This window comes from Mustela nivalis (genome assembly GCF_964662115.1).
Source record: "Mustela nivalis genome assembly, chromosome: 10".
Lineage (NCBI taxonomy): Eukaryota > Metazoa > Chordata > Mammalia > Carnivora > Mustelidae > Mustela > Mustela nivalis.
In genome coordinates, this window is record NC_139029.1 from 71,228,067 (window position 1) to 71,241,774 (window position 13,708).

The following is a 13,708-nucleotide window of genomic DNA, read 5'->3' on the forward strand; positions in this document are numbered from 1 at the left end:
CTACACAGAGCCCATCTATGGACTCTGTGGCAAGACATCTTCTAATAGATAAATTCTCAGTGTTCCTTACCTCTTATCCCAGATTTAAGCTTTCAGTTGCCATTTAACCCCAGAGCAGATGAGACACAAGTGCTCTCTGTTTGTGGGTAGGGGTTATCTGGTATCTCCTTTGTATTTTTGGTGCAAACAGTTGGCCTTCCTGAAATGGGAACTGCTATTTATAACTAATGTTTGGCTGAGGCAATTTGAAACAGTTTTCTCCAAAAATCTCTATGGGCAACATGAGTGAAGGAGACAAACCAAACACTAATGGTTTGCATGAGTCTGTCAAGGGATATGTGGGGATTAGTAGTAAAGGGATGGGAAGTAGAGGCCATGGATCGTGTGAGATGCCTCAGAGCCAGCATGTAGCAATGTCTCTATGTGATGTCACACATCTGTTTTCAAGCTGTGATATGCTTCAGACTAGAACAAATAGATCTAGCAAAAGGTCAGGAATGGCAAACAGAATTCATCTTCCTTGGCAGTTCCAGTAGATTTTGTGGTAGTCAGTTATACGGGTACTACACCCGCCCCCCTCCATCAATTGCTCCTCCTGGTATTCTCATCATTGTGTAACCACTTTTCCTCAAATTGGGGCCACTTCACTGACTTGTTTTAATCAGTAAAATGTGGAAGAAATGTGGTTGTACCCGTTTTGGCTGAAGCCTTAAGAAGACGTGGCAGAGTCTGCTTTTTGCTTTTGGGAGCCCTAAGCTGTCATGTAAGAAGTCTGTTTGCCCTGCTAGAGAGACCATGTGGAGAGGCCATGCGGAGAGGGGAGGGACTCTGAGACTCCATGAAGGAGAACAAGGGAACCCAGACAGCAACTGAGGCTCTAGCCATGTGAACCCAAGCAGGTCATTCCAGCTACCCACAGCCCTTTGAACCATCCTAGCTGAAGCATAAGACACATGCTTCACTTCAGACACAAGTGAGGAAGCCTCTTTGGATGTTCTTGCCCAAGCAGAAGATATGAGAAGCAGAGATAAGCCATTTCTGTTGTGCCCTGTCCAATGTTCCTGACCCACAGAATTCTGAGAAACAATAACAATGGTTGTTTGAAACTACTAAGTTTTGAAGTAAGTTTTTTTTTTTTTCCCCAACAATTAATAGACAACAGGGCACTTAGGTGGCTCAGTGGGTTAAGCCTCTGCCTTTGGCTCAGGTCATGATCCCAGGGTCCTGGGATCGAGCCCCACATCAGGCTCTCTGCTCAGCAGGGAGCCTCCTTCCACCTCTCCCTCTGCCTGCCTCTCTGCCTACTTGTGATCTCTGTCTGTCAAATACATAAATAAAATCTTTAAAAACAAAAAACAAAAAACAATTAATAGACTAAAAACCAATCATTTTTACCTAGAAGTGGGGCATTGTTATTATAAAAACATAAACCTGTGGCATTGGTTTTGGGATTAGGCAGTGAATAAACTCTAGGAGAATCTTGAAAGGAATGTTAACAAAATGCTAATAACAATAAGAAAATTTTATTGGAGGCTAGAGAAAAGGTGACTGAATTATGTAATGGCAGTAAGTGGTACTGTAATAACATGGAAGATAGAAAATATATATCTACTGAACTTGTAGATTTTCCTGAGAAGATTTCCTGAGAAGAAGGGCCAAGTGATTGCTTTTCTAGTGCATGATAAGGTACAGATGGAGAGAGATAAATTGGAGAAGGAACCATTTCGTTTTCCAGCAGAATCACAAGGGAACATTCCCAGCCCAGGATCTACTGAGCTGGATAATAAAACAATTTCTCATTCCCAACCTCTCCAGCCTATAAAAAGATTCTTAAAGTAAATTAAAATCTGGAAGCAGAGATTAATTCCATGACACTGCCAGTAAATCATGATCAGGTCAAAATTGGATCAAGGATCTGATTTTTAAGACCCTTTGTGAAATACTCAGGAAGATTTAAATTTGTATCTTTTAGATCTTCTAAGCTGAACAATAGGATTTTAATTATTGTAAGACCCTATTTCCTGTCTCAGCTTAACAAAGAGTTTGCAAGAGTCTTCATGGCATTTTCCCATAGCACCTTGACTCTCACTCAGCTCAAGGCAGAGGGGAAATTATTATGGAGAGATTTATGAATGTGAGTTGTTTTTAATGGATTAAATTATAATTTGGTATAGCTACCCACAAAAATGTAAAATAATTATATTAACATGGACTAAAAGGGACAAGCATACTTAAAAATCAAAAGTAGTCTTTGAGGCCCTAACCTCTAATGGTCAGGAAGCAGATTAAGAAAACTATTCTGCAACAAATATAATGCATTTCTGATGGAGAAGAAGAAATGACTCAGCGGGCAGAACTAAGAGCATGGAGCAGGGGGCAGAATTGAGCCCTATGCCAGTAAAATTGGAGGATTTCAGAATTGCTATGGACCAGTTACTTCCATGTGCTTCCTCCCACCCCCTAATTGTGAATGGAAATGTCTGTTGTTATCCTCTCCCTTTCTCATTGCTATATGCTGGGTAAACAGGCAATAGAAAACTTACCTTTATTTTACTTGTACTTGGTGAACCATACCTGAGTATCTGTGCAGAGGGGACCATGCATCGCCACTGAATGTGATTTAGATTAGAAATTTCAGACTTTAAGCTGAGGCTGTAGCCATGATAGGATGAGAATTTCAGAGGTCTAGAGAGAGAGAATATATCCTGCATATGAGAGGAACATGGATTTCTATGATATTTCTATGGTAGCTCTCAAAAGTTGGCTCCTAACAGTTCCTCTCTTGTCAGTATGTACAAGCTTCTCTTCACATTAAGAGGTGGAGATTATGTCTCCTCATTCTCTTGAAGGTGGGCTAATGCTGCGACTGACTTTGACCAGTAGAATGTCATGGAATTTAAAGTTTTAGAATGGGTGACTTCCACTCCTGGAGCCTCTTTGCAATACTGTGATAAGCCCAGGTGATACAGAGAAGTCCGAGAAGAGCTAAGCTTCTTCAGTTGATGGCTTTGTCTGAGCTCCCAGCTGAAAGTGAGCATCAAGTGTTGGCCATTTGCAGAAGCCCACTTGGACATTTTATCCTTTCCAATAACTGCAGCCCAGGAATCATTACACAGAGTAGAAGAACCATCTAGCCAGGCCCAGACAACCCACAAACCTGTGGGAGATAATAAAATGGTTATTATTTCAAACCATGAGTTTTAGGGTAATTTGTTATACAGAAATAGACAAGTGAACATGCTGATAGTGGTTTCTTGGAGTACCTTCTTGAGAGGATTTTTAGGCCATATCCAGGCTTGGTAGGAAATATATTCTAACCGATTGCCAGTCTCTCATAAGGGCAGGAAGGGAGACTGGAATCCTGTGTAAAACAGAACTGGAATTACCAAATCACAAATTAGGCTCTCTCAGTAGTATTCAGAGAGAGCCACTGGCAGCTTTTTGTGAGAAAGTTGTGACTTAAAATAAAAGTAATTAAAAACCTTTGCTTTTGATTGGCTCTGAGTTTTTCTTCACTTTGAGATTTAAAGTTTCTGAAGAACTTTCACACAGGAGATCTGACAGTAACTCAGTGAATGGGTCAGGCCAAATGAAACCCTAAGGGATTACTGCTAGGATTCAGCCATCTCTGATTTTTCCTTTCTTTTCCTCCAAACTCTGGGTTGTGAATAGCTGTGAAGGGTCCATGGAACTGTTAGCAGCCCTGAATGCTGGTCTGTGTTTTCCTGAAAATGTCTAAGCTCAAGCCCAGTATAATATAGAGGTGTTGAACATGTCTGTGAAAACCTCACTTGCTTGTTCATTCTTTTTAATTTATCTATAGTTATCTTATGTGATGTGATGTGATATTATATACAGTTTTGTCTATGCCAAACATCCCTCCAGGGACTGGGGAGAGAGAAATAAAAAAGGCCTATGTTCTAAGCAAGCCATGGCCCCTAACTTCAAGGAGCTCATGTTCTAGTGTCCAGAAATGAATCTGGACATATAGCAGGCTAAAAACAATGCAGCAATTATAACCTATTTTAATATATTATAATAGTTAAAATAGTATATTATAATAGTAAGTAGCATTTATTGCACATTTACTATGTGCCGAGTATCTTATATAATCTTTAAAAATTTTTAATTTTAATTATTTATTCTAATAGATTTATTAAGATATATTTCATGTATCACAAAATCCACCTCTTTAAAATATATAATGCAGTGTTTCTGGTACACTTACAGAGTACTGCAAGCCACCAGCACTATCTAATTCCAGAACATTTGATCACCCTACACAGAAATACTTACCCATCAACAGGCACTTTCTATTCGCTTCATTTCCTTAGCCCCTGGTGATTACCAATCTACTTTCTGTCTCCATGGATTTGCTTATTTTAAATTTTTCATATAACTGGAATAATTTAATATATGACCTTTTATGTCTGACTTGTTTCATTTAGCACAGTTTTCAAGGTTCATCCAAGTTGTAGCATGTATCATCTATTTCTTTTTATCACAAATAATATTCCATTGTATGAATGTCATATTTTGTCTCTTCATCAATTGATATATATATGAGTTGCTCCTATTTTTTTGACTGTTACGAATAATGCTACTATGAATATTGGTCTACAAGTTTGTGTGGATGTGTATTTTTGATATTCCTAGGTATGTACATAAGAGTGCAATTGCTGGGTCATGTGGTAACTCTCTGTTTAGCTTTTTGAGAAACTGACAAATTATTATTGTCCATATTTTTATTTTAGCCACTCTAGTGGATGTAAACTGCCATCTCATTGTGGTTTTGATTTGCTTTTCCCTAATGACTAAGGATATTGAGCATCTTTTCATGTACTTGTTGCCCATCTGTATATTTTCTCTGGAGAAATGTCTATTCAAATCTTTTACCAATTTTTTAATTGGGTTGTTATGGTCTTTTCATTTTTGATTTTAAGTTTTTTATATATTCAGGATACACATTCCTTATCAGATCTATGAATTACAAATATTTCCCCCTATTCTGTTGTGGCATTTTCACTTTTGAAGCCTATAATTCTTTAATTTTGATGGAGTCTACTTTATTTATTATTTCATCTCTTGTGTTTTTGATGTCATATCTAAAAACTGTTTTCTAATACAAGCTCATAAAGAATTACTCCTAAGTTTTCTTCTAAGAGTTTTATAGTTTAGCTCTTATATTTAGGTCTAGGATCCATTTTGAGTTAATTTTTATATATGATGTGAGGTAGGGGTTCAACTTTATTTCTTTGTACATGGATAGTCAGTTGTCTGAGCTTCATTTGTTGAAAGATTATTCTTTTCTGTCAAATTGTCTTGGCATCCTTGTAGAAAATTAATTGACTACAAAAAAATGCAAGGGTTTATTTCTGGACTCTCAATTCCATTGACCTATATGTTTATTTTATGCTAGCTATTTAATCTTTACTGCAGTTACACGAAGAAGGTACTACTAAGGCTCAGGGACCTTGGGCATTTTGTTGAAGATCAGGCAATTAACATGCAGTGAAGCTAAGACTGGAAACTTGGATTCTCTGATACCAAAGTCCAGACTAGAAAGTTAATACTCTGCTCTCCCAGGAGGGATGGCTGTTGTATGGATTTATATAATACCAGGATGCAAGACATTTGGATTCAGGGTATATAAACCTGTAGGGATGTGAAACTATATAAAGCAATGTCAAGACCCAGGGGACAGTTGGAATGGAAAGAGGACAAGACACCACAATTAATTAGGGCCTTTGAAAGCTCAGAGGGAGCAACCTAACTAGCCTATGTGGTTCAGGGATGATTTTCACAGGAAACTCACATTTAATCAGTGTCAGGAAATGTCTGTGTGAGTTTGCCAGGTTGTGTGTGTGTTGGATGAGGTAGGAGAGAGTCTAGAGGGAATAACATGCATGAAGACCTAATGATACTAAAGAAAATGGCATAGTCAAGGAATGTCAAGAACCCAGATAAAACCTAGGGGGAACTTTAGGAATTAGCTGGAGAAAAGACAGGAGAAGTAAGTTGGGAGTATAGGAGTTGTGAATGTACTGCCAAGGAGTTTGGAAGCAAACTGTGAACAAATGTGGATTTTATGTAGAGGAGTTAGGTGATCATGTAATTGACAGCACAGAGCAGGATACATTAGAGAAGAAAGAAACAGCAGCAGAAGATGTGGACTGGAGCTATTGCAGGTGAGATGTTGAGGAGAGTAGGGATGGAGAGAAGAGGGCAGTTACCTAGGATGCCAATCCATAGGGCTGGATGATTGATTTATTATGGGGGATGGAGAAGCAGATAGAGACAGAGGGAGATGGGATGGGGCAGAGAGAAAAAGGAAGAAAGTGAAGGAAATAAACATTTTTTCAAGATCTAATATATGATAACCTTGTTAATATGTTTCTATTTTCAGGTGAGAAAATATATCCAGACAAGTTTATCCAAAGCCACAAAACTGTTAGTCAATGGTTAAGGCAGTTTTCAAATTCAGTCCTATTAGACCTCAAAGCCCTACTCTTTCTTCCATACCATATTGTCAAAGATAAAGCTCAGATTTTGGATGCAGGTGAGAGAATGAATTCTGATACCATTTATAAGGAAAGAAAACAAGAAAGAGAATAAAGAGCTGGTTTTAACAAGAAAAGGGTACAGAGATTCATTTGGGAGCACATGATGTTGGAGATCGCTGTATAACACCAATGAAGATGACCTACACATGGTTAGAAATATGGGATCAAATCTCTGGAGGGGCACATGGGCCTACGATAGCATCCCAGAACTCTCTTTTTCCCTACTCCTGAGCTGAGATGTTGGGTGATGCCATGGGAAATAGCTAATATTGTCCATGGAAACATATGGACTGTGAAGGGAGGGAGAATAAAAAATGAACTGCTCAAATGGATCAAAGATGAGGGATGGAAGAGTCTAGGGCATCTTCTCTCATGACATTAGTTCATGAGCACGCCTGGCTTGTATCCACAGAAATTTGGCTCCCAGGCCTCAGACAGGCTTAAGTAGCAGCAGTGACGGACTTTTTCTTCCTGTAGTGAACACTCAGTAAATGATCATTATTATTATTACTGTGGTTATGATTCTTCATAGAGTAAAATCAGCAACTATTTTTCAAGCATACATTTAGTATAGATGTCTTAGGAGTCAGGAATATGGCATAAAATGATTTCCTGTGGTCTTTCCCAGTCCTATGACCGTAATCCTCCACTTTAATATGTGACTAGTGAGTAAGAACTATCTTGAAATTTTGATTTCTGGTACAAAGTCTATCATTATACTTCCAAATTTGGGGGGTTAATTTTTGAAATCAAAAGAGACTTTCATTTTGCTCACTTTAAAGAAAGATTCATTCATATTCCTCTAACAAACACTCATGTAACTTATATTAATAGTCCTGTGCTAGGTGCTATGGTGAAGCCAGGTTACGTACAAAATCTCTGTGTTCAGGTCATTTGTAATCTAGTTAAGAGGAGATGATGAGTATAACTGTAAGTGGAGTGGGTAACATCCACAGTCAGAGAAGAGACTTGAAGCTAGCCTTGAGACTGGGCAAGGTTTGAACAGTCAGGGATGAGGCAAGTTCAGGGGAGAGAAAAGGGAGATCTGAGTAGAAAAGAGGAAGGACAGATAGCCCATGTGTGTTGTAAAAGCAAGAATCAGTTAGCCTGAGGGAAGCAGAGCACTGGTGAGGTATAACTTAGAGTCTAAGTTAGAAAGGGGAAGGCAAGGTTCTAGGTGATGAGGTCCATGTGTGTATCTTCATGCATCTACTCAGACTGGGCACATCCGAGACTTCTCATAGATACACCATCTTCTGTTCCATATAAAGTGTTATCTATAGATAATTTGCTCCCATTCCAACCTTCTGAGATGCTTGGAAGAAATGAGATTATCATTATCTCCCTGCTATGGGAGGAAACCCATTCACTACCACATACGTTGGTCACTATTGCAGTTCTGTACATTATCTAGAACTTTTTACCATTCCCAAAATGTCTCCCCTATACCCTCTTTCCCATAGCCATGAAACCAGCCCCGGATGCTGCCATGTTAGGAAGCAGAGACACTTGGTTCTGAGGACAATTGAAGACTGAAATGCTGTCTGATTTCTCCTCCCCAAAGCTCCTAATCCTTCTCCTCAGTAATTTGTATGTATTCTATTTATTTGGGATAAAACCCCCCATAGAGGGGCCTGGAGCACACTCTGTTTTGTGTAGCTCCTGAATGGCCAAGGAAGGGGCCTTGGGAGAGGTTTCTTAGATACCAAATAGCACATAGATGATTTATACATAAATGAGTCTGAAATATGGAGATTAAGTTTTCGCTGAGATGCACATGAATTAAGGAGAAAAAGTGTTTGAGGCAATTTAAAAAGAAATGCCATGAAACTTAAAGCATATGGAAAATAATACAAGATGTTGAAGAAATCTCAAAACGGATGGGGTTTGGCCTAAGGAGTCCTTGGAGCCCCTCCCCATTTCACAAAAATCTCCTCATTTGAAGAAATTAACATGACTTTAGAGACTGGCTGAAAAGGGTCCATCTCTCCAGGTTTGACTGGCTCATCCCTAGTCTAATTGTTTGGATTTTATTTTATTATTATTTTTTTTTACCTTGTTCTGCGGTTCATGTCTAAATACTCGAAGATGTTTATATTGCATACATTCAGCTTTAATTGGCCCTTAAAAGAAGGTGTTGATTAGAATCTGCTCAACATCAACAGCTAGCTCACACAACATTCTGTAATTACTGTTTATTAATTTAGTTCAAGTGGCATAGTTGAAAGCCCTGTTCAGATGGGAGAAGTAAATTGTCACTGGTATTGAATATGTAAATTATGTGCATTGTAAATTTCCATGAAGAAATGTTTAAAGTTAAATGCTGTGCACATAAACCCTTCCGGTTTTATCTAACCCAACCCTTGGAGTCGGATCAAGTCTTTACTTAGAGAGCACATGGTGGAAGAACCCTACAGGGGTGCTGGGCCATTGCTCCAGGGAAGTGCATCTCACCTTGAGTTTATAAAATGAGATTTTGTAATCAAGTTTTGTTGTGTGTGTTCCTTTTTTCATGAAACAAGGCAACGCTAATGTGCTCTCTTTATCTTTGTTCACAAAGCCCTTCGATGGAGTGTCCCAGCAGATTTTCTAAGGCTGTTTGGCAATCCAGAAAATTCCCCTGCTTCCCCAAGGAAGCTTCTAGATGCTGATGGGTGGCATACAGTGAACAACAGGAATTAAAGATAGCTTTTCTTCATCAAATAACTGAAATAAGTTACTGTGAGAGTGTGTGTGTGTGTATGTGTGTTTTCTTCCCCTAGAATATCAAAGAAGATGGCGGAAATAGGCAAATTCTCAAGTTGGAATTGTTTCTGGAGCCCATACCATCTGATCTCTGAGAGCTGTACTACAGGCTCTGTGCAGCTCTTCCTGGGAGAGAGTGTGGTTTCATCTGGCTGGGGAAAATTTATTATATCAAAGTTTGTCTTAGATTCTTGCTGTACTTAGGTAGAAGTAAGCAAAATTTTCTTTCAAACCTCAAGAAGTAACCAAACACTTTGCCTTTTTTTTTTTTTTTTTTTTTTTTTTTGTACTAATAGTACTTTGGGCAAGTTACTTAATCTACTTGTTCCTTGGATTTTTACCTGTGAAATGGGGAAGGAAGATGATAGTACCTACTTCATGGAGTGGATGCAAAGATTAAATGAGATAATACCTGCTCAGTGCTTAAAACAGGGCCTGGCCATACTGTAGGGAAAATACATGTTAACTGTTATTTGTCCCTATAAAAGTTTACATGTTAAAACTGGATCCCCAAATGCTTTTCTACATTCATTAAAAGACTCCTTTTCTGGAGATTTCTGATTATTTGTGGAGAGTCTGAAATTCATGACTAATCAGAGAAGATACTTTGAAAAATAGGGAAGAAAACCAAGGGTTTTATAAGTGTGACAATTTTGTTAACATTTTTTTTTCCTAAAGGTTGAAAAGAGTAGTTGAGGCAAAAAGTACATCTGGCTCCTATGTCGCTGAAGCCCACACATGCCCATTTTGGGGGGCTTTCTGGCTTTATACAAGTTTTTCAGCCCAGATGTTGGATGTTTTCAATTTTGTAGAATCTGACTATAAATGAACTGAAAAAAAAAATGGCCCAACTGTTACTGGGACTAATTATGATAGTTCCAAGGAGAATGTGCATGCTTTCACTTTTCCTTTATGAAATGTTCCTCAAGAAAGCCTTTTGATTGAAATAAGCCTTTCAGATGATAGCTGACATTTTCAGTAATAATAATCCTACTTCAGATTCATAGAGAGGAAGTAAAGGAAATGCAAAGTGCTTTACAGATGCTGCCTTGTTTATTTGCATCACCCTCCTGGGTGGCAGGTGGCAAGAATTATTCTCCCTGTTTTACAGATGCAGAAACTGAGGTACTGAGAAATCAAAGCATGAAGAGTCAAAGTTCTAGAGCAGGTCTGAGATAGAACCAGGAATTCTTATGATCTGATAGAACTAAATTCAGTCTAGTTAGAAGCCATCTACTAAGGACACTCATGCTAATGAGAGCTCCTGTCAACCAGGCGAACCTGCCTTCATGGATCAGATGTGTTCCAGCTAAGTTGTCTGTTCATTGCTGTAGCGCAAATCCCATTTTCCTATGAGTGTCCTTTGAAAAGACATGGGCCCCAAATTATTCCCATAGTTAGAGCTCAACATTTTTGACATGGGAGAGAGCTGAAAGCAGTTGCTCAGGCTCTGGCTATTTTTAATCACTCCACCTCCCACCCTCCTCCCACCTCATTAGCGTTTTGAGAAGTCAAGAAGAAAGGTGGTATGGAGCTGAGAGGAGAGTGTAGTATTCCCAGCCTCCTGCCCCCACCCCGCCCTCCGATTTGGTGTTCACTCTGAGCAATCTTTCTCTAAGTCAGCAGGAGCTCTATCCAGCCAGAGGTCCCCCAGAGCAGATACTTAATACCCCTGGAATCTGGCTTTGCATCTTCCTTGGGTGATACTAAGCTATATTTTCATGGATCACAAGTAAGCAGCACTATCTTACACTTGGTTTAGTTTCTTGAAATATTTTGTTTGTTTATTGACCTTTGCCCACCAATGCCCTCCCTGAATGTCAAGTATAGACTGATGGTGGGAAGAGGTGAGTAGAGAGATGAGCAGGGAGTCTCTGCCCCTGAGGACGTTGGAGCTCACAACAGGTGGGGGGAGGGGCAGAAGCAAATCAACACCTAGCCCCTAGGGGGGCTTCCAGGGAAACTGTGGAGAATGAATAAGAATTAGCCAGGTGAAAAGGCAGTGGGGGTATCATTTCAGGCAGAGAGATATGCATATGAGAGAGCTTGACCTCCAGGGTACAGTGAGGAGTGAGCAGTGTTATATGGCTCTCATGTATGGTGCACACCCAAGTTGGCTGGACATAGAAGTAAAGATAGATGGAAGCCAGGCCCAGAAAGTTCTTTCATGTTGGGGAATATTTCCCTGAAGACCACACGGCATTCTTGGAAGCTCTGATACAACAATGATTTGAGCATAACCAGCTGAAGTCTTCCAGTTCCACCAAACCAATTGGTTTCCTACCTTGCCAGTGGAGTAAATCTTCTCTATATTTATGTGTTTATTAGTCAGAGAAACAGAACTAATAGGGTGAGAGAGAGAGAGAGAGTGTGTGTGTGTGTGTGTGTAGAACTGGCAATTCATGATTATGGAGGCTGGCAAGTCCAAAATCTGTAGGATGGGCCATCAGGCTGGAGACCAGGGAAGAACTGATTAGCAGTTCATGTCTAAAGGCCATCAGCAGGCAGAATTCCTTCTTGCTCAAGAGAGGTTATATTTTTGTTCTCTTCAGTTCTTCAACTGATTGGATAAGGCCTGCCCTATTATGGAGGACAATTTGCTTCACTCAGAGTCCACTAATTTAAATGTTAATTTCATCCCAAAACACTATCACAGAATCATCCAGAATAACGTTGATTATATTTCTGGGCACCATGGCCCAGCCAAGTTGATTTGTAAAATTAACCATCAGAAAGGGTATATATATATATATATATATATATATATATATATACACACATACACATACATACACATATATGTGTGTATGTATATATATACATATATGTGTATGTGTATATATATATTTCCTAGAATCCTGTTTTCTATAGCACTCCATCCATTCATGCACTCTTTAAAAATTACTTATTGAGGGGAAGCTTGGGTGGCTCAGTGGGATAAAGCCTCTGCCTTTGGCTCAGGTCATGATCCAGGGGTCCTGGGATTGAGCCCTACATCAGGCTCTCTGCTCATGAGGGAGCCTGTCTCTCGTTTTCTCTCTCTCTCATTGCCTGCCTCTCTGCCTACTTGTAATCTCTGTCAAGTAAATAAATAAAATCTTAGAAAAATATAAAATCAAAATTACTTATTGACTACCTACGACATGCCAAGCTCTGAAAATCCATGAGTGAGCCGGATAAACAGCGTTGCTGACCTCATGGAGCTTTCTAGTAAAGCAGGGATTGGCAAATTATGACCCATGTGCAAATCTGGCCAACAGCCTATTTTTGGAAGTTAAGATTTATTGGGGCAAAACTATGTTCATTTATTTATGAGTTGTTTATGACTGCTTGCGTGCTACAATGACAGCACTGAATCGTTACCACAGAGACAATTTGCTCCCCAAATTCTAAAATATTTACTGTCTAACACTTTATAGAAATTTTGACAATCCCTATATTGAGGTATATAGATAGTAAGGGCATAGACAAATAGACATATAATATGATGTCAGGCAGTCAGTAGTGCTTTGAGGAAAAAATCAAGCAGAACAAAGGGGTGGAGTGATGTTTTGACATGGCCGAAAAGCACTCTCTGTAAAGATGATTTTTGAGTTTATGACCTTAATGACAGAAGGGAAAGCCACGAGAATGCCCAGGGCTGAGTGAGTCCCAGGCAGAGGAGATAGCAAGTGCCTGGCATGCTTGAGGATCTGGAGAAGACAAAGAGTGCCAGGGCCGATCACCTGCAATCTAATTCTCTCATCTCATGCAGCCGGGATGGCCTGTGTTTCACCACTTACAGCTTCTTCTTACACCACTAAAATTGGCTGAGACATGAGATTCTCGCAAAGTGTGTTTCGAGTTTTTAATTCTGCAGCACTAAAGACCAAGTCTTCATAGCTTCCTCATTGGTCTACTGAAGCCCTCACGGGGCCGGATGCCTCCATGTCACCCTCTTCTCAATTTTCCACCATTGCAGAGTGCGAACTCCAAATTGCTCGGCCTGGTGACCCAAACCCTCAGGGGTCAGTTCTGTTCCAGCCCCCGTTTCTGACACGGCGTCCTCGTGTCTTACCCATGCAGTTCACACTGCCCCCAAGCTCCCTCCCCTCAGAGTTCCTGTATTTCTCCTTCCTTCATTGTTGTTCATCTTCCCCCCCCCCCTCCAGTTCGTGCCGGCCTACTCCTTCTGCAGTCCCTCGCTCCATCTTTCTCGCTTGCTCTCTCTGCTTTGCTCTCCCTCTCTTCCCTCATACCTCCCAGTCCTCTCCCACCCGCTTGCTCTTGACTCTCCATCAGCACCGCCTGAGTTATTCTAATCCTGTTTACGCAGCTACATCTCTTTTCCCCCGAAGCCTAGGAGGCCTGGACAGCAGAAACGCACTGAGAGTAACATTGCTTTTTCTCCGCGGAAGGGA